This window comes from Camellia sinensis, chromosome 6 (genome assembly GCF_055761805.1).
Source record: "Camellia sinensis isolate YWXY chromosome 6, ASM5576180v1, whole genome shotgun sequence".
Taxonomy (NCBI): domain Eukaryota; kingdom Viridiplantae; phylum Streptophyta; class Magnoliopsida; order Ericales; family Theaceae; genus Camellia; species Camellia sinensis.
The window spans coordinates 21876861-21898281 of NC_138966.1; the positions used below are offsets into that span (position 1 = coordinate 21876861).

A 21421-nucleotide genomic window follows, 5' to 3' on the forward strand; every position below is an offset into this window, starting at 1 on the left:
AAGCACAAAGATTCAAATTTAGCCGGATCTAGGCATGAATCATCCATATAAAAGAATGGATGGCATGTAAGATATATACATATGCACAGTTATGGAAAGCGATTAAAGAATGGGATAGATAAGAAGCGAGGATGGAGAATTATTACAACACAGTACAAAAATCCTCACAAACACTCAAAATAAAATAAACATAAGAAAACAGCAGCTTCAAGCGCCTTAAAGACCATTGGAGATTGATCTTCTCAACGTCGGAAGGCTTCCCAGTTTTGCCTAGAGGTCGCGAGTACGGTCATGAAGGTCGTGGGTGCAATGGTGTACTTTTAAGTGGCTACCCAACCAACTAACGGGCCGGGTAGCCCGGTAGGCTTGGCCAAACTCTGTTTTCTTAGATTTCCACAACAAAAACAGAACGAAAAATAATATATATGGGAGTCTCAACTCACCACTTTCAATTAGATTACAACAATATATAATATAACAAGAAATCAAAGTAAAAGAGTAAATAAATCAAAGTAAAAGAGCAAAATAAGTAAGAAATGCAAAAAAAATGAAAAGTTTGTGAAATTCACCTTCCAAGAAAAGGATGAAATCATTAGTTCACAAACTCCCTCTTGGTCACCCTCAAGTGTAGGAAGTGTGTTCTCAAATCCTCAATTCGAAATTATGGAGTTTATGGTATGGAAAGTGGCTAACTCTCTAGTTTTTCGCACTTTCAATCACAAAACACTCTTCCTTATGATCAAGGCAATTGATCTTTGGCTATATCAGAATTTTTGGAGTAGTTTTGGTGTATGGAAATGAGGAATTTCAGTAGCTATGGAAGGTATGGGGTGTATATGGAAGATATGAGTATTTTTGGCTCAAAAACTCAAATTTTCTCTCTTTTTTCACCATTTTCTCACTATTTTCTCTTCAATTTCGTGGTTCTCTCTCTCTCTATCTTACAATATGATCATTTTATATAGGCAATGAGAGAAAGTGAAGGTCAAAAAGAAGGTGGGAGACAAGGTGAGAGACAAGAATGTGATAGGAGAGCAAATTTTTAAAGTGGTTGCATGGGATACTCCTTTATGGATGCAAAGGACACTTCTTTTTGACAATGGGGGGTGAGTGGAGATAATAGAGGGTGAGTGGGTATACTTGAATGGATCATAAAATGGCTCAATGGGGTGTCCCTACCGAGCCAAAACCAAAAAAAAAGGCTTGCTGCTGTTTTGGGCCGAGTCAACAAAATTTGCTATTAAGCCCAATTTCAAACAGGCATATCTCCCTTATATGGACTTGTTTTTAGGTGATTCTTGGGTCTAAATTGAATCCCCAAAAGTTTACGTTCCAATGGTGGTGGCCTTGCATCTAAATTCTAAGTGTATAAAGAGATATGCCTAATTTAGTGAAGGTTGTTCATTTTCCTCGGGCCAAGTCAACAAAATCTGCTTTTAAGCCCAACTTCAAATGGGCATATCTTCCTTATCCGGACTTGATTTTAGGTGGTTCTTGGGTCTAAATTGAATCCCCAAAAGTATACTTTCTAGTGGTGGTAACCTCACTTCTAAATTCCAAGTGTAAAAAGAGATATGCCTAATTTAGTGAAGGTTGTTCATTTTCCACAAGTCAGGTCAACAAAATCTGCTCTTTAGCCCAATTTCAAATGGGCATATCTCCCTTATTCGGACTTGGTTTTAGGTAGTTCTTTAATCTAATTGAAACCCCAGAAGCCTACTTTTCAATGGTGATAGCCTCACATCTAAATTCCAAGTATACAAAGAGATATGTCTAATTTAGTAAAGGCTGTTCATTTCCTTCTTAATGATTTGACGTTCATTCTTTTCCTAAACTAGTTTTCTTCAATTCCCTCTTGTTTCCTTCAAATCCAAACCCATCCAAACCTATAAAGAAGATGTTTTCAAATATTTTTTTCAAAGAGTTCACCTCCCTTCCATTTATTTCCGCTTTGTCCTTACTCAGTTTACTGAAAAGTGCAATATTTTAATTGAAATGGGATCCTCGGAACATCGTAGAAATATTTGGGAAGATATTTTGAAAAGAGGGTTTTAAGGCCTAAAATAGTTTGGCCAAAAATGTGTGGATGTTGGGATTAAAGCTCAAATTCCATTTTTCTTATTGAGGACTACTAGGGAACACATTCTGATTGTTATCATCGAGTAATCAATAGAAAGTGCCCAAGTCTTAAGGTTGGTCAAAATGGGGTGTCTACACTATTCAATATTCAAAAACATCCCTCACTTTTTATATATACTAGTTGGACCTGCCGCACTGCGCGTGTAGGGTTTGCGATGTTGTTAACAAGCGTTATTGGGTCTCATCATTGTATTTGAAGAAGTATTTTCCATATTCTACATAATTTTTTCTATATGAATTATTTTCTCTTTTGTATCATCCTTATATACTACTGACTTTGCCAAATGCAGCAATAAGGGGTGTTATAAGACATTCAATAGATGAATATTCTTATAACCAAGGTTGGCTCTTACACGTGGGGGTCGCGATATTGTCGACAAGTGTTATTGGGTCTCATCATTGTATTTGAAGAAGTATTTTCCATATTCTGCATAATTTTTTCTATAGGAATTATTTCCTCCTTTGTATCATCCTTATCTACTGTTGACTTTGCCAAACGTAGCAGCAATGGGTGTTATAAGACATTCAATAAATGAATGTTCTTATCACCAAGGTTGCCTCTTGCGCATGGGGGTCGCAATACTGTTGACAAGTGTTATTGGGTCTCATCATTGTATTTGAAGAAGTATTTTTCATATTCTGCATAATTTATTTTATAAGAATTATTTTCTCCTTTGTATCATCCTTATGTGCTACTGACTTTGCCAAACACAACAGCAATGGGTGTGTAGACACCCCATTTTGACCGCCCCTTAGACTTGGGTGTTTCATTCTGAATACCCGATGATGAAATGTTACACTGTGCAATCTTTCGAAACTTCAACAAAAGAATTATTTTTCAAGCTTTAAAACCTAAACTTTGCACCCCATTTTGACCAAAAACCTTCTCTTTTTTTCCCTAGCCTGACCACTCAGAGAACAGCATGCCAACAGATGGTAGGCAGGCCAATTTTATTGGACCGACCGTTCATCCTCTTGGCCGGCCGGCCATGTTCTGCGCAGAAGATATTTTGCAGTAGTAAGTTGCTCCCATGCACGGGATTTGGACTAGCTGTCTTTTTTGGAGATATTTCTGACATGAGAAGCTAAAATTCTATAAATACAGCACCTCCTCTTAGAGTTTGGGGTTAGAAAAAATTGCCAAAGACTTAGAAGCTTGTCCAACACACTTCTCTACCCTCTTGAATATAAATACACCATTAAAGCTTAAACTTGAAGTTTTTTTGTTGAATTTTTGAACATTATTTCAGATACTTGAGGGTGTTTAGATTGAGGTTTGTTAACTAAGAAGATCTTCCTCTTTTTCAAGAGGTGAACTTTGAACTTTTTCATCACATTTTCTCTCTCTTTCTCTTGTCTATACATCCTGATTTCAGAGTTATTTTTAAGCTTAAAACGTGATTAAAATTTTATTAAAAGTGGGAGAGCTAGCCACCCTTCCATTGGCTAGTTCACTAGTTGTGCACCCTTTGTTTTCTTTTACTTTTTTTCACTTTCTTTTCATTTCATTTGGTTAAATTTCAGCACTTTTAGCATTGTTTTAGATTGGTTTTGTGTGATATGAATTGAATATGGACTTATAAAAGGGTCCTTGTCCTCCCCAATGCATGTGCTCACACTTCCTATGCTTTGAATATCATATTTGTATTGTTGTAAGTCCTCACGGATTTGGCATGTTTAGGATATAGTGGCTAATCTATTTTATAGCTTTCCTTTTATATCTTGGAACCTTATAGTCATGGGAGGATTAGAGCTTAGGCTTAGCCATCTTGCCATAAGTTGCGCTTAACTAGCTATGAATTTCTTGCTTTCATACTATTGTTGTTGTCCACCTTGAAGCTAGGTTGTAGCTTCCATGTCAAAAGTGTTGAAAAACTCTCTTCTCGATCATCTTCGAAACATGGAAATGGATGTCTCATCCTTATTCCATGACTAAAAGAGGAGTTATCAACAATTTTTGACGAGTTGTGTGTTTAAAGCCTTAAATAGATAGCTTGATTCATGATTCTCTCTTTTCCTCAAAGTTGTTGTAAGCTCTCTTTTAGTTACATCTTTGAAGCATGGAAATGGATGTCTCATCCTTATTCCATGAGTAGGAAGATGAGCATACACCAAATTTTTCATAGTTTTCATTCATTTACTTAGTCTTGTTTTGATTTTTGTTTTGAAGCTATATTAGAGTTCTTGCATCGGAGGTATTAGAAACTCTCTTCTAGTTCCTTTTGAAGCATGGAAATGGATTTTAATCCATGTTCCATGAGTAGGAAGAAGAGTCGCTAATCACTTCCTCAATGATGTAATCTTTTGTTAATAAGCTTCTCTTTCAAACATAACTGATCTCTTCTCTCCAAATTTGAATAATCACTTACTCTTTTTTTTTCATGAGATATTGTAGGTTTCAGCCATCTCTTTGAATACTTTCTTAATTAGCTTTAGTTTTGTATCCAATGAATACTCCGTCCCGTTTCTTCATGACTCATCATCTAAATACCCTAGGGATGTTTGATGAGTTGTAAAGCAAACCAATTCCCTCCTTGAAAATCTTCATGACAGGAGGAAGCAGGAGGATGAACATATTTTAGAAACCCTCTGTTTTGCCAGTTCTATTGCGGCAGGGTTTTCTCTATAAATTGTGGCTGACCCGATCATTTCTCTGTACAGTAAACCATCTAATCAAGCCAGCTGGCCAATTATCTTGTACGACAGTGTTAATTTTTTAGCAAAACAGAGCAGATCTTGAGGCCAAAACAAAACTATTTTTTAACTGTGAACAAGGCAATTTCTGGCAACAAGCAGAGAGGTTTTCAGAGGATGTTCCTGCTTGTGCGCATGCGATTCCTCGCCGCACATTCAATTCCTTAGATTAGTCGCTTTTGAGATTCGTATTTTGTAATAATTAGTTAATAATTAGATAATTAGTTTATTCATTTGTGTTTGTAATAATTAGTTAATTAGGACATTCAAACCCTCTTGTCCAAGGGAAAATTTGTAACATTTGATGCATGTTTTCCAACTTCCATTTATTTCTCCATTTTATTTACATGCTTATTGTGGTTGTATATAGCATCATATTTTCTTTTATCATTTCCATGCTTTGTATCTATTTTCGCATGCATTAAGGTTTGGCTCATCACACTTAATGTCGTTATACATTTCATACTTGATTATGTGCGCTACCTCATGCTTTGAGTTGATTCACATATCATGATTAGTAGTCGAATCTACATTTCGTGTGTGTTGCATTAGTCATGTGCATTTTTTTAGGATCATGCATTTTTCTAACTATCTTCCTTTCTTCGGCTTGTTTCGTTTGAGTACTAGGTGAGCATTTTTGCTTTAGCATATCATATATGTGTTTGTGTTGCCATGTCGAGCATACTACCATGAGGTTACTCGCTTACTTGAAATATCTCTATGAATGCCTGTGGATGGAGGCTATTTTGCTTAGCTTGAAATGACTTTGATTATTGTACATATGAGCTCATTTTTCCTTTGAGTTGCACATATTCGAAAACTCTTTTCCAAAAAGCATGAAATCAAAGCATTCCAAAGTAAGTGACGTGGTCTATACTTGTTTGCTTCATATAGTAATGTTAGTATATTAAATAATTGGAACATGAGCATATAATGTCCATAAAATTCACATCATAATTTAGTAGAAGCCGATCTTTGATCGGGTGAGTGAGGTACTCAATTCATAACCTTTCTCTCATACCAAAGTTCCTAAACCGAGACACTTTGGTTATGGCGGACAAGTGGCCTTCGGCACGAGTCACAAGTTTTCTAAATTTTTCAAAAATATTTAGGTGGCGATTCTGAAATCTGACAATATAGTCCATTTTTGGCATCTCTGATGATTAATTAATTTTCTAAGATTTGTCGGATTTGGACTCTCATTCATTTTTCTGTTTCACATTGCACTTGTGAAACCAGATTCAGAACTACGGGAGTCCGAACTGTAGAGACAATCGCATCCGAGGAGACTAAACCCCTCCAAGGAGTGTGAAAAAACCAACTACAAGGTGTTGTAAGATATTCAATAGATGAATGTTCTTATCACCAACGTTAGCTTTTGTGCGTGGAGGTCACGATATTGTTGAAAAGTGTTATTGGGTCTCATCATCGTATTTGAATAAGCATTTTCTATATTCTGTATATAAGAGGAGCTAATTTGAGCCCACTAAATTAATTAGGCCCAATAGTCCAATGTTGGTGGGCCTGAATTTATCGCAAGTCCAAGATTGGTGGGCCCGGATTTATTGCCATCAAAGGGGCCGAATCGCTCTAAGCCTCGAAAGGGTTCGGATCCATGAACTTAGAGACTTACTTAGGCTCGGACTCGAAAGGGTTCAAATTCACGAACCTAGAGATCTGAAGCACTTGGCTTCGAACGGATTTAGACGCAATCTAGAAGCCACTCCATTAATGAGTCCTAGAACACTTGCGGACTCAGAGCTTTCCGAGATCTATGTACCAGAACCATGGGCTTAATGGAGTCCGAACAAAGGACCCGATCCTGAGGACGGTGAGTGGGGATAAATTCACTCTTTGGTTAAACTAGCCTATACCCAGGCCGAGGTGGCACGATCTAGGGGGTCCTGAGACTTGACAATATTTGTGGCAGGACGTTCTCTTGAACTACCCCTGACCCTTCTGCGGCAAAACATCCTCTGGGATTACCCCTAACCCTTTAGGATGATTGGGGATCATTGGTCAGGTATGGCTAAGAAGAAGGGTTCACCGAGAGGTTGATCTCCTCTTTGGGATTTTCCTTATCCTCGAAGAGGTAACCTCCTCGGACAAGGTAGTTAGAGAGAATATTTCCCATGTGCTTTGCACATGGGCTCCATCCTACATCATGAGGTGCCTATAAATAGCACCCACCCATAGCTTTACAAGGGATGGATTTTGGAGAGATAACTCTTGGAAAAGAACTAATTTCCCTCTCCATTATCATCCTTGAGAGTGGAAGTTAGAGATCCATGAGAGAGCCTTGCCATTATTCTCTCTCTAACTAGTTTGCCTTCTTCTTCACCCAATCTCTTATCTCCATCATCTCTTTGTTATTGTGTTTCTAGTTACGACTATTGAAAAATCTAAGCCTCTTATCATTTCTAGAGAATTCGAATTTTCTTCAAAGATCTTCGAATTTTCCAATAACATTCTTGAACCCACTCATACATTTGGCGACTCCGCTGGGGAGGCATATTGGTTAATAGTCTCAACAAGATTCGGAGTCTACATAACTTCGGTAAAGATGACGAGAGAAGAAGAAGTTCATCAACAAGGCTCTTCCAACGGTGGTGATGAGATGACTCAAGTTCAAGACGTACCTCTCATCCTTGAAGCCATTCAAGGACTCCAACACACTCAACAAGAGATTCTCACGACCCTTCAAAATCTCACCCACACCATGTTAGTGATGAGTTGGAATTTCGCACCACCAGCAACAAATGGAGGTCAAATTGGCACCGACAAGCATCAACAACTTCATGGTAATGTTGGGAATGGTCAAAACCATCAAGATCCACCCCCAAATTCTCCCTGAAGTTATACAAAATGCTGTGCAAAATCAAGTGCTAGGAGGAACAAGTCATGGCCAACCTACGGCCCATGGAGCGCAAAATCACACATCTTGAGGATCGAGCCATGGTCCAGCGATGGTTGAAGGAGTTTCCAATGCGATGAATGGTGTTCTAATGGCTGTGGAAGTTCAAGGAAGGCCTACAGAAATTTCTTTACAATATGGTGCTTTATCCATGCCTAATTTTGTTCTACCGATTGTAAATTCTACTTATGTGCCGAGTGAGCCTCCTTTAGCTCCGACGCCAAGTTTGCAAGTCCAACCCAGTATAGCTGTGGCATGCAATGAACTTTATGGGACCCAATACAACGTCCCATCACCAAATGGCATGTCCATAGGTGCCGATGGCCAATATCATCATGTGTCTTCACTAATGATGAATTCTCAACACCCAAATGGCCAAGTCGCTCCAAGTTCAGTCTTCGGGTCTACAAGCCAAGTTCCAGGAATACCACTATCAAGTTCTCTCCCTCAACAATTTCTCACTCTCGTTGATGTGCAAGCCATGTTCGATCTCGAACAGGGCAAGAGGACTTTACCCTCTTTGCCCGATCCGAATGTTAAGCCACCATACCCTATTGAGATATTGAGTTATCCATACCCGAAGGGTACATAGTGCTGAAGTATATCAAATTCGATGGCAAACAAGGAAATGCTCGAGAACATGTTGTTCGTTTCATCGAGACTTTGGAGATTCATGGTTCAAATCATGTCCTCCGATTGAGAGAATTCTCCAAGTCCCTTACCGACCGAGCATATAGTTGGTACGTTAACTTGACCCCAAACTCTGTTCGGAGTTGGGAGGAGATGGTCAACAAATTCCACGCCAAATTCTTTCAAGCGACTGAGAAGGTAACCGCACTTATCCTATGTAAGGAAAAGCAACAAGAAGGTGAAGACATTCTTGAATATGTGAAGAGATTCCAAGACAAAGCCATGGACTATTATGAGGCTGTGGAGGAAAGCTACTTGGTCCAAATCTGTGTTAAAGGGGCATTGAACGGGTACAAGATGCTTCTTGTTAATCACAAGTTGTCTACCTTCTCAGCACTAATTGAAGCATCTCGGAACATCAACATACCACAATCTCAGGAGATCGGGTTTGAGACTAGTTATAAAACAAGCTTCAAGTCATCCCGAGGACCTTCTGTCACTGCGGCTTCCGCGTCTTCTACACGAAAGTCGCAGGGGGAGGAACTCAGAGGTCAGAAGAGAAAAAACTATGAAGATGACACTCTTTTTCCGTGTAGTGTTGAGGAGGTGAAGGCCTTAGTTACCAAATTGGTGGCAGATGGAGAACTAAAGTTGCCTCGTATCGAAGAGCTTTTGTCGAATAAGGACCGCGAGGGTCCTAATTATTGTGTTTTCCACCAATCTCTAGGACATCCTACGGAAAAATACCAGACCCTTAAGAAGATCTTTAGAAAGAAAGTCGACGCACATGAGCTAGAGTTTAAAGAACAGGGGGCCCAGGATATATTAGAAGACGTGGCTATGATGGTGTATGACGGCCATAACTCGAGCCGCTGGTGAAAGCTTTCCAAATGGCCTTGCAACTCTAGGGGCAAATGTCGACATTCCGTAGAAGAAGTCTATCTATAACAATTACAATTTGTATTTACGGCATTGTTCAGTTCTATCTTTCTTATGTTATGAAGAAAATTTATTTCTTCTATATTGTGTATCTCCATTAGAAGTTATTTTCTCTATATTGTATATCTTTATTGTGTTGTGTTGTGTTGCTTCAGACAGTTTTCAATTTTTGTTGCCCCTCGAAGAAGAAAGAGGAATAGTAGACTTGGTTACTAACCTGAAGGGGCTTTTCTTGACGCAGTAGAAGTGTACTCCCACTCGGAGAGGGACAACCTTTGCTTCCATTAGTTGCCGAAATAGTGTGTGCTCCAACTTGGACCTCCGAAGAGCAACTATTGCTTCTTTCAATGCAAGCTTTGAGGGTCTTTCTTGCTAAAATAGAGTGTGTGCTCCCACTCGAACTTTCGAAGAACAACCCTTACTTCTATCAGTGTGAGCTTCGAGGGATCTTTCTTGCCAAAGAAAAGAGTGTGCTTCCACTCGGACCTCCGAGGGACAGCCCTTACTTCCATCAGTGCAAGATTCGATGGTCTTTCTTATTGAAGTAGAGTGTGTGTTCTCATTTAGACTTTCGAAGAACAGCCCTTTAAGACTCGGTTGCCTGTCAAAATGGATTCTAAAGAACAACCCTTACTTTCATCAGAGCAAGCTTCGAGGGTATTTCTTGATTGAAGCAGAGTGTGTGTTCCCACTCGGACTTCCGAAGAATAGCCATTGTTTCCATCAGTGCGAGCTTCGAGGATCTTTTTTGTTGAAACAGAGTGTGTACTCACACTCAGACTTTTGAAGAACAGACCTCGTTTCCATCAGTGCAAGCTTCAAGGATCTTTCTTACTGAAGAAGAATATGTGCTCCCACTTAGACTTTCAAAGAATAGCCCTCGAGACTCAGTTTCTTGTCAGAAGAGATTAAGTAGGGTGCGTGCTACTATTTGAACTCGTAAGGGATAGCCTTGCTTCTGTTCGGACTTCCGAGAGATAGCCCTTATTTTCATTAGTGCAGGTTTGAAGAAGACCTCACTTCCATCAATACGAGCTTCGAGGATCTTTCTTATTGAAGTAGAGTGTGTGCTCCCACTCAAACTTTCGAAGAACAGACCTTGCTTTCATCAATTCCTCGAGACTCGATTGCCTGCCATAAGGGATCTTTCTTGCCAAAGTAGAGTGTGTGCTACTTTTGAACTCTTGAGGAACAACCTTGCTTCCGTTCAGACTTCCGAGGAACAACCCTTACGTTTATTAGCGTGGGTTCTGAAGGCCCCGGACTTTCGAGGGATAGCCCTTGCTTCCATTCGGACTCCTGAGGGGCAGTTTTGGTTTCGTTCAGACTTCCAAAGGACAACCCTTGCTCTCATTAGTGCTTTCTTGCCGAAGCAGGGTGTATGCTACTAGTCGGACTCCTGAGGGACAACCTTGCTTCTATTCAGACTTCTGAGGAATAGTCGTTACTCTTATTAGTGCGGGTTCTGAGGGCCCTGAGGTCGTGGCCTTTACTTCTATTATCTGCCGAAGTAGAAGTGTGCATCCACTCGAACTTCCAAGGGACAGCCTTGCTTTCACGCGGACTTTGGAGAGATGGCCTTGCTTCCACTTGGACTTCCGAAAAACAATCTTTACTTCTGTTGGGGCAAGCTTGTAGACAGGGATCTTTCTTGCCGAAGTAGGGTATGTACTACTATTCGGACTCTTGAGAGACAACTTCGGACTTCTATGGGACAACCTTGCTTCCGCTCAAACTTTCAAGAGACAATCTTTACTTCTGTTGGTGCAAGCTTGATAGATTTGGTTGCCTTCCAGAGGGATCCTTCTTGCCGAAGTAGGGTGTGTGCTACTTTCAGACTCTTGAGGGACAGTCTTGCTTCTGTTCAGACTTCCGAAGAACAGCCCTTGCTTTCATTAGTGCGGGTTCTGAGAGCACTGGGGTCGTGGAGTTGTTACAAGAATTCATTCTCCTTAAATAACAAAGTCAACAAACAAGACGAGCAATATCAATTTGAGATCATGATTCAGGCATTATTAGAATGGGGCAACATCAACAAATAATAATGATCTATTTAAGCTACAACAATTCTACTCCTCCGAGCAAGTTCATGAAAATGCAACAATCAAGGTGTTGTCTCCCCGGGTTGGTTCCTCTCAAGCTAACGTAAAGCAGCAATGTTCAAACAAAATTTCCCAAGCATCCACAAGATCAACAAAACAATATATGGCCCTGTTCTATATCATGGAAATTCATTCTCTCAACCAAAGTGTTCATAAAAAAAGTATCAAAATTCATTCATCAAGTAGATGGAGCTCAAGTAAGGTGTTTCATCATATTAACAAATTCTACGAAGAATTCTACGCCAAGAGTTTAAGAATGACATCCACTATCTTCGAAGCTAGCAACAAAAATCATTCCTATCACATCTCTGCCCTTGACATCAATAGTTCAATGCAAGCATCAAATATTCTATTTATGTCAAATTTGTCAACATGAGTTCAAGATCTAGTAACAGTAGTTCAGACACATAAGTGAGCAGCAAAATTTCATCATTCTTAGATTTAACAAGTCACAACATCAGTATAGTTCAGATCCCAAGTGAGGATTCAAAATATATGTTATCAAGCATTATCAACAGATATATTATGTTCAAAATCGGTGATTCAGCTACCTCAGTAAAACAAAGATTAGCAAAATTCAATATCAGAGCATTTCTTTTCTCTCAATGGCCAAGCAATTAATAAGGGTTTAACAGAGTCTTATTTTCTTTCTAAAAAAAAAAACAATGAGCAACAATCAGAAACTCAAGACTCACAAAAGCAAATTAGCATTTGAAGATCCATTGCAAGAAGTTCATAAATGTGTTTTTTGAAGTACAAAAATGAGTCTTCATAAAAGCTTACCCACAGATCCAAAAATATAAGGAGAAGAGGGTTTCGGCAGAAAATAGTTTACAGATCTGAAGTAGTGTAGAAGAAATAAAAGAAATGGGCAGAGTAAGCACTGTGCAAGTAAAACTGAGCTGTGTGGTCTGATTTCTGAAAGGTATTGTTGGGCCGAGAGGGGGACGAGCGGAGCGACGTTAAGCAAGGCCACACGACGCGTTGAGTGGGCGGCGTGTGGTTGGCATTATGCAGCCGAGGCCAGAGGCGAAGTTTCGGCAAAGAAAGGCTGACGATAGGTTGGTTTGGCGTTGGCACAAGGCATCGGGTGCGAAGGATAGGCCAGCCAGCAATGAGCTGGGCTGGTGTCGGCATGAACCAGTGGCTGAGATGCGACACTAGTGGTAACCAAAGCTATGGCGACGGACGACGTGCACAGTGGTGTGGGTCTTCGGCAATAGCGTTGCTTGGAGCTGTGATGGAGGCCAGTGCACTACACGGCAGCAGCCTTTGGTATTATAGAAATAGAGCTTCCTGAAGAAGAAGAAGCTTGGTCTCTCTTTTTAGAGAGAGAAAGTGTGCCTGTCGAATAGGTCTTGCCAAAAAAAGAAAGATTAGGTGTTTTTGTCCTTATCCTCAAAAGAAAAAAAAATAATATAAAAGAAAAGGGAAAAGTTTGACTTAGATGGCCTCAAATGTGCTAAGGCTAAGAGCATCTCCAACGCAGGAGTTAAAAGGAGAGAATTAGGCATTTTGCTTATTGAAGTTGGATTTCGAAGCTCCAACGGGCTCTGCAACTGAAGAGGCATTTTGCCAATTCTCGTTTTCGCTCTCCACAGGTAGCCAGCATCCATTGCTAGGCAAAACATTTTTCCCGCCATTGTGTTGACCCCTATCGCTGCCTGTTCCATCTCTGTTCCAACCCACTAATGATCCCAGGTATGGCTCTCTTTCTCTTTCTCTCTCTTTCTCTTTCTCCATTTCCCTGTTCTTCTCCATCATCTATCTGCAAAGGAATACATGATTTAGGGCAATCCATTTAAAAAAATTGGGTTTGTGTACTGAAATTGTTCATTGGGAAATTGATGATAGGCACTGGGTATCAACCGTTGATGATTTATTTGAAGCTATCATATTTGAGGGTGCATCATTGTCAAAATTAATGATTTTTGTTTGTTGGTCTGTATTTTCATGCTATTTTTGTATATTTAAAGCTGCATTCGATACTTTTTTTGGGGGTAAAAAATTGGATTTTGGATTTTATATTCAGTGTTTATGCAATGTGCCTGGTAGATTGAGTGATTCACTTTTATATTTTGTTGTATTTGCTTTTGTAGATTGCTTGATGATAGGTTTTTCAATGTGTAGAGGGATTTCTCCAATGTCCTCTATATGTTCGATAAATTGCCTCAAAGAATTGACCCCACAATTCCAGCCAAGAATCTATACATGTTTTATATTATGTGTTATTGATTGTTACTAATTGCAGCCAAGAATTGATTGTTACTGATGTGTAGAGGGTTACTGATTGTTTTATATTATATTACCCCACAATTCCAACCAAGAATTGCCTCAAAGAATTGTCCTCTACATGTTTTATATTATGTGTTACTGATTGCTCTGCTAATTAATTAGTCTATTTTGTAAGTGTTTGAGAAATGTCTATGAAAGTTGTTTTATTAGTTGAGTCTTGAGCACTAAGACTTGGCTTTGTACTAAACAATTATGAATCATGCGATTCTAAGCAACTGATGCTCTAATTTTTTTTGCTATAACTGATGCTCTAATTATTAATGCTACACAAGAATTGTCACATATTGTTTTCAAGGTAGGCTATAGATACTTAAAGAAAATTAATTTCTAACCATAAATATGTTTATATATCTGTATAGATGCAAATACATTGGTGTGCTTCATAGGATAGCATGTTTGAAGAAATTATAGTTTGTCTATGTTTTATAATTTTTATATCTATATTCTAAAAAATACAGTAATGACATATGTTCAGAAACCACTAAACTCTTTTTTATCACCAGTTGATTATCACCAGTTGTTTTAAATCGAGAGCATGGAAAATTTTAAATTACTTTCTATGAATTGTGAATTAGATTAGTTCCCATACATTAGGGAAATTTTAAATGGGATCAAATTACTTTCTATGCATTATGAATCAGATTTGTTCCAATTGTGAATCAGGAAACTTTTAAATTACTTTCAAAGATGTCCAATTATGTCCAATTATAAATTACTTTGTTCCATTATGAATCAGATTTATCCATTATGTCCAATTATGTCCAATTTTAAATTACTTTCAAAGATGTTCAATTATGTCCACTATGAATCAGATTTGTTTCAATTTTAAATTACTTTCAAAGATGTTTATGTCCATTATGAATCAGATTTGTTCCAATTTTAAATTACTTTGTTCCAATTATGTCCACCATTCCCTAATTCATTATTTTTGGAATTAGGCCATGAATTGATACTTTTTCTTTTCTTTTCTTTTTGTGTGGTATGAACAATTGTGCTTTAGATGGAATATCAAGGAAATCCGTATTTTAGCAACCTAATGAACAAGTTTGACGTTGACCATGATTTTACCACTGAAGCTCTTCAACAAGAGAGTCAATCTTTATCATTCTCTCTTGAAATTATTACTCAAACTACAAAGATGTCACAACGCAAAGGGAATTTCACCGAAGAGGAAGACATAATGCTCATATCTTCATGGCTTAATATTAGCTTAGATCCAATTAGAGGAAATGAGCAAAAGTCAAAGGCATATTGGTTAAGAGTGTGGGAGAACTACAACAAGTACAAAACCTTCGATTCTGAAAGATCTCAAACTTCTCTAATGAATCGGTGGTCGACGATTCAACTTGCCACAAATAAATTTTGCGGATGTTTTGCTCAAGTTGAACGGTTGAATCGAAGTGGTTCGACTGAAAAAGACAAGGTATTACTACAATTTAATTTTGTACCTATAATGAATATATATTATTCATTGCATGATAGTGATTATTATTTAATCTATTTTTCAGATTCAGGATGCCAAAAAATTGTACAAAGACTTGTATCACTCGAACTTTCCCTTTGAGCATTGTTGGAATGAATTGAGATCCCAACCAAAGTGGATGGAAGATACAACAACAAAGAAGAAAAAAAGCACAAAAAATGCATCTCCGGCAACATCAACCGCTTGTACACCAGATTCAGTAAACTTAGAGAACAATGATAACTATGATGTTGTGGAAAGACCAATAGGAAGGAAGGCCGCAAAGAAAACCAAAGCTAAAGATCTTGGAAATAATGTTACAGAGTCGCCTTTTGTGAAGCTCTTAGAAGAGATAAAGGTAAAGAATGACATAACAAATGAGAAGAAAATAGAGATATTTGAGAAATCTTATCTTCAAAAGGAACGGAGGATTGAAAATGAGGAAAGGAGAGAGGAACGAAGGCTTGCATTGGAGGAAAGGAGAGAGGAAGAGAGAATCATGTCAATGGATACAAGTATTATGCCTCCATTGCAAGCACAATATATTTGCCAACGTCAGATGCAAATCCTTGAAAAAAGGAATTAATTGTTTTTATTTAGTTTTGAAGCTATGTTTTTATTTAATTTAAGTTTGACTGGATTTTATTTTTGGGTTTGCTAGCACATCTGTTTTTGGTATTCAGAATTTTAGTGCTTTGACTTGGATTTAGAGTTGGGTTTGTTTCAAATTTTGCTGGTTGAAATATGAAATGGCAACAGTGCTTTGAAATATGAAATGGATGAATTTTGCTGGTTTGAATTCTTGTTGGATTTTAGTGCTTTGACTTGGATTTAGTGCTATTTACATTTAGTGCTATTTATATTTTGCTCTTTAAACCACTCACTAAATCCTGGATTGAATTCTGTTGGTTTGAATTCTTGTCCATTCAAGTCCTGGTTTGAATTCTGCTGGTTTACATTTAGTGCTATTTATATTTTTGCTCTTTAAACCACTCAATGCTTTGAATTTTGTTGGTTTGAATTCTTGTCCATTCAAGTCCTGGATCTCAAAATTAATGAGAGATGTAAAGAAAGATTAAGAATTCTCCATATTCTCCATATTAGGGATTTATTGACAGAAAAAATTTATTCTAAGTATCACTAAAGATCATAGATTAAAAACAAATCATTATTGATATATTATTGAAAGCACATAAAATAGTACAAATATTTTTGAAAACACACTCACTAAAGCATATAAGCTAGTACATAAATCAATAAGAACCAACTAGTATTTTTCACAAGGAGTCTCCGTATAGTGTCCACAAGTGTTTGACCAAGTCCTGTTTGAGTTTGGAGTGAGTTCCTCTATCTCTGATGCGATGATGATTTTGAATGAATTCAAAAAGTTCTGGTGTACGCTATGATAAAGTCTAATCCATTGTCATCCCTCTCATCTTCAGCAACCATGTTATGCATTATTATGCATGCCATAATAATATCTTCCATTATTTCCGTTTTCCAAAAACGTGCAGGTCCTCGCACAATCGCGAAACATGCTTGGAGCACACCAAATGCTCGCTCAACATCCTTCATTGCCGATTCTTGAGCTTTTGCAAAATATATTTGCTTATTCCCTTGTGGAGATGAGATTGTTTTGACAAATGTTGCACATTGCGGATATATACCATCGGCAAGATAGTATCCCATCGTATAATCATTTCTATTGATTGAGTAATTGACTGGAGGAGCACGACCTTGAGTAAGGAGTGAAAATACAGAAGAACGATCTAATACATTGATGTCGTTATGAGATCCGGGCATCCCAAAAAAGGCATGCCATATCCATAAATCTTGAGAAGCCACAGCCTCTAAAATAATAGTTGGTTCATGGATGTGACCAGAATACATACATTTCCGTGCAGTAGGACAATTTTTCCACTTCCAATGCATACAATCAATGCTCCCTAACATACCAGGAAACCCGCGATTGCTTCCCATCGCTAATAATCTTGAAATATCATCGTTGTTAGGGCTCCTCAAGTACGTTTCAGAAAACATTGCAACCACCGCCTTAACAAAGTGTTTTAGACTCTCTATGGCGGTGCTTTCACCAATTCTCACATAATCGTCCACTGAATCTGCTACTCCATAAGCGAGCATCCTCATAACAGCTGTCATTTTTTGAAGGGAAGACAAACCAATGATTCCAACAGCATCTGTGTTTCTGGACAAAATATGGATCGTATGCTTCCACTGTAGATAGAATATGAAGAAAGAGAGATCGATTCATCCGGAATCTCCTCCTGAATAAATGGGCAGGATATATAGCTATTTCTGAGAAGTAGTCTCGATAAAGCCTCTCATGGCCTTGAACTCGATCGCGATGAATAACTGCATGGCCTTCAATGGAACCACTACGTCTTCTCAAACATCTTTCTCTATTGAGTCGCTCTTCTTCCATTGCAGCTATCGTTATTAACTACAATTCGTCATCACCGTCAAACTCATTAAGAATCATTTTCATGGTATTGCGAGCCATGATAATTAAAAAATGAATGAAGTTGAGAAATATAGTTCAAATTGGTAAAAATGAAAGAGCAAATCCTTTTTATAAACAAAAATATATGACCGTTACGAATATGTCCGTTAGAGAATATTACTGTTTGAAAATATGATCGTTGAGAGAATATTACCATTTGAAAATATGACCGTTGAGATAATATGATTGTTTGAAAATATTTTTTTTTATAAATAATTTAATTATATATATTTATTTAATTATATATATTTGTTATAAAAAGATTATTTATTTATTTATTAATGTTTATAATAGTTTTCTTTTAAAAATTAGTTAAGTTAGTTTGATTGATTAGCTAAAATAAAGAGTATGGTTGGAGTGTACACTAGCTAAACTAGTTAGGCAAAATAAAGAAGGTAGTTTTTTTGTGTACTTTGAAGATGCATTTTAGAGAGCATGGTTGAAGATGCTCTAAGGCTATATATGTAGATAATGGGCCTTTGGATATTCTGGAGCATCTTTGAATTTGAAATTCTTATAAGCTGTTAAAGAAAAAAAAAATAATAAGCTCAAGCCGATGCTAAAAAAAAATATATATATATATATATATATGTGTGTGTGCGCGCGCGCGTGGGTTGGTGGGTGGGGGGGGGCCTTTATGTTTTCAAAAAAAAAAGGATGCTTTATTTTAAATCAGTGGCCAAAAAAAAAAAATTCTTATTTGTTACTTTTATTCGTAAATTACGATGAGATATCAGTTTTATCCTTAGACTTTATCAAAGACAAAATATTCCCAAAAATGTAATGCGAAGCATGGCTGAAAAGGTGAAACTATGCATGTTCGAGAAAACTAAAATTTCTCATACACGCAAGGGGCAAATGTAAGAGAAGCTAATTTGAGCCTACTAAATTAATTAGCCCCAATAGTCCAACGTTGGTGGGCCTAAATTTATCGGAAGTCCAAGATTGGTGGGCCCGGATTTATCGCCATCAAATGGGTTGAATCGCTCTAAGCCTCGAAAGGGTTCGGATCCACGAACTTAGAGACTTACTCAGGCCCAGACTCGAAAGGGTTTCAATTCACGAACCTAGAGATCCGAAGCACTTGGCTTTGAACAGATTCAGACGCAATCTAGAAGCCGCTCCATTAATGAGTCCCAGAACACTTGCGGACTCGGAGATTTTCGAGATCTACGTACCAGAACCATAGGCGTAATGGAGTCCAAACAAAGGACTCAATCCTGAGGACGGTGAGTGGGGATAAATTCACTCTTCGGTTAAACTAGCCTATACTCGGGTCGAGGTGGCACGATTTAGGGGATCCCTTAGACTCGGCAATATTTGTAGTAGGACGTTCTCTTGAACTACCCCTGACCCTTCTGCGGCAGGACGTCCTCTAGGACTACCCTTAACCCTTCAGGATAATTGGGGATCATTGGTTAGGTGTGGCTAAGAAGAAGGGTTCGCCGAGAGGTTGATCTCCTCTTCGGGATTTTCCTCATCCTCAAAGAAGTCACTTCCTCGGACAAGGTGGTTAGAGAGAATATTCCCCATATGCCTTGCACATGGGCTCCATCCTACATCATGAGGTGCCTATAAATAGCATCCACCTATAGCTTTACAAGGGATGTATTTTGAAGAGATAACTCTTAGGAAAGAACTAACTTCCCTTCTCCATTATCAACCTTGAGAGTGAAAGTGGAAGATCCATGAAAGAGCCTTGCCATTATTCTCTCTCTCTAACTACTTTGCCTTGTTCTTCACCCAATCTCTTATCTTCATCATCCCTTTGCTATTGTGTTTTTAGTTGCGACTATTGAAGAATCTAAGCCTCTCATCATTTCTAGAGAATTCGAATTTTATTCAAAGATCTTCAAAGATCTTCGAATTTTCCAACGACGTTCTTGAACCCAGTTATACATTTGGCGATGTATGAGTGGGTTCAAGAATGTCGTTGGAAAATTTGAAGATCTTCGAAGATCTTTGAAGATCTTGCGCATGGAGGTTGCGATATTGTTGACAAGTGTTATTGGGTCTCATCATTGTATTTTCAGAAGTATTTTCCATATTCTGCATGATTTCTTTTATAAGAATTATTTCCTCCTTTGTGTCATCTTTTTGTGCTGCTGACTTTGTCAAACGTAGCAACAATGGGTGTTGTAAGACATTTTGGCTCTTCCATGCTGGAACCAAGTACAAGAAAAATAAATAAATAAGGCTTCTCATATTTCAAACTAAAATGTTTTCATGGTATGATATATATACCTTTGGAAGACTCAAAGTATGATTTTGGGACTTCCATATCAGCTAACATAACATTGTTTGTAGCTATGGCAGCTTTTAGAATTTGATTCATGCAATCATGTCTGAGCTGCAAATGCTTTCTTGAATTTTCACTAATGCCACCAGGAGGAACTCGAGGCACAGGTAGCCACCACTTCTCCTCTTGCCGTGGAAGGGGTCACCGGAAAGAGGATGACTTATCAATATCCGGGGCTAATATTCTTTGGTCAACATACCAGAACTCTCTATTGACAAAACTGTCTAATATTTCCTGTGAATGAGAGGCTTGAATTCAGAATGACCTCACAAGAGCAGGGACAATACAAGCAATGAACCATGAAACAATTGTAGGTAAAATCTTATAAGGAGCATATTTATTGGGAAAAAAAAAAAACTTATCAGAAACATGTTATCTAATTTTCACAGAGTAGGAAGATTAATATAAAGAATTGATCTGGGTTGAGACGTCATGACCTAAATGACAATACAAAAGTAAAAAGGGTGAAGACAATTTTGAGAATTCATCCAAATCACACATGTGAACTTGAAATCAGTTGTTAAGTACCAATCAATGCAAACAAGTTTATATATCTAGCATACAGATCAATAAAATTGGTTTCTATGATTTCATAAAGTGAAAATTTTCAAGATTCTAGCTAAGAGGTACGGGTATGTATCAGAAAAAATTAAAGGCTGAAAATTCGTGAATTGCAACAAAAGCAAACATAGGCATTTGATATAGATAACTGTGTTTTTGTAGAGTTTACCTTGCTGATAATCATTGTTAAAAGTTCAAAACCTAAGTAGATGGCAAGTACAGGAAAATGATCTCCTGTATCGATCTTCTCTAAAATTTTCTGTATAAAATAAAGAAAATAATAACCCATAATCAGAAAAATAATTGTCAATTATGAATAATTTTGAGTCATGACATAAGCAAATAAAACAGTGGTTAGAAATTCTAATTTTGTTTCAATTGTATACATTGAGCCATATAAAAAATCACAACTTCAAAACATCTTCTACATTGTAGTGAATGTCCTGTGTAGAGCATTTTCTAATAAATCTGCAGTGATTTGTTTAAGATAGACAATATCTTAAAATTAAGTTCTTTTCTTTTTTATAGTTGCAATACAAATTACCAATCCTCTCTGTTGCAATTTCATAAATTTCATCAGTTTTTCTGTATCCAGAACAACAACATGAATGGCTTATCCCTTCTCTTTATCAAAAGATACATTGAGCCACCAAACTTGCAGCAAAACCTACTCATATGAAAGGCATAATAATGCATGTGCAAGCATGAGTTGCTCATCATTGGTCATGAAAGTGAGAATTTTTCAAATTAAAAGGCTCCAATGTGATTGAAAATACAGTCATCACAATTAAGTCAAATTGGGATGGACTTATCTAATGCATAAAACACTGGTCTATGGCAATGCCAAACAGCAACACACAAAAGC

General features: G+C 37.7%; 1 pseudogene; it reads right to left on the reverse strand.

The window, feature by feature from the left end:
* Positions 1-16555: 16555 nt before the first annotated feature.
* On the reverse strand, positions 16556-17618 carry LOC114318121 (uncharacterized; annotated as a pseudogene).
* Between the last annotated feature and the right edge of the window lie 3803 nt (positions 17619-21421).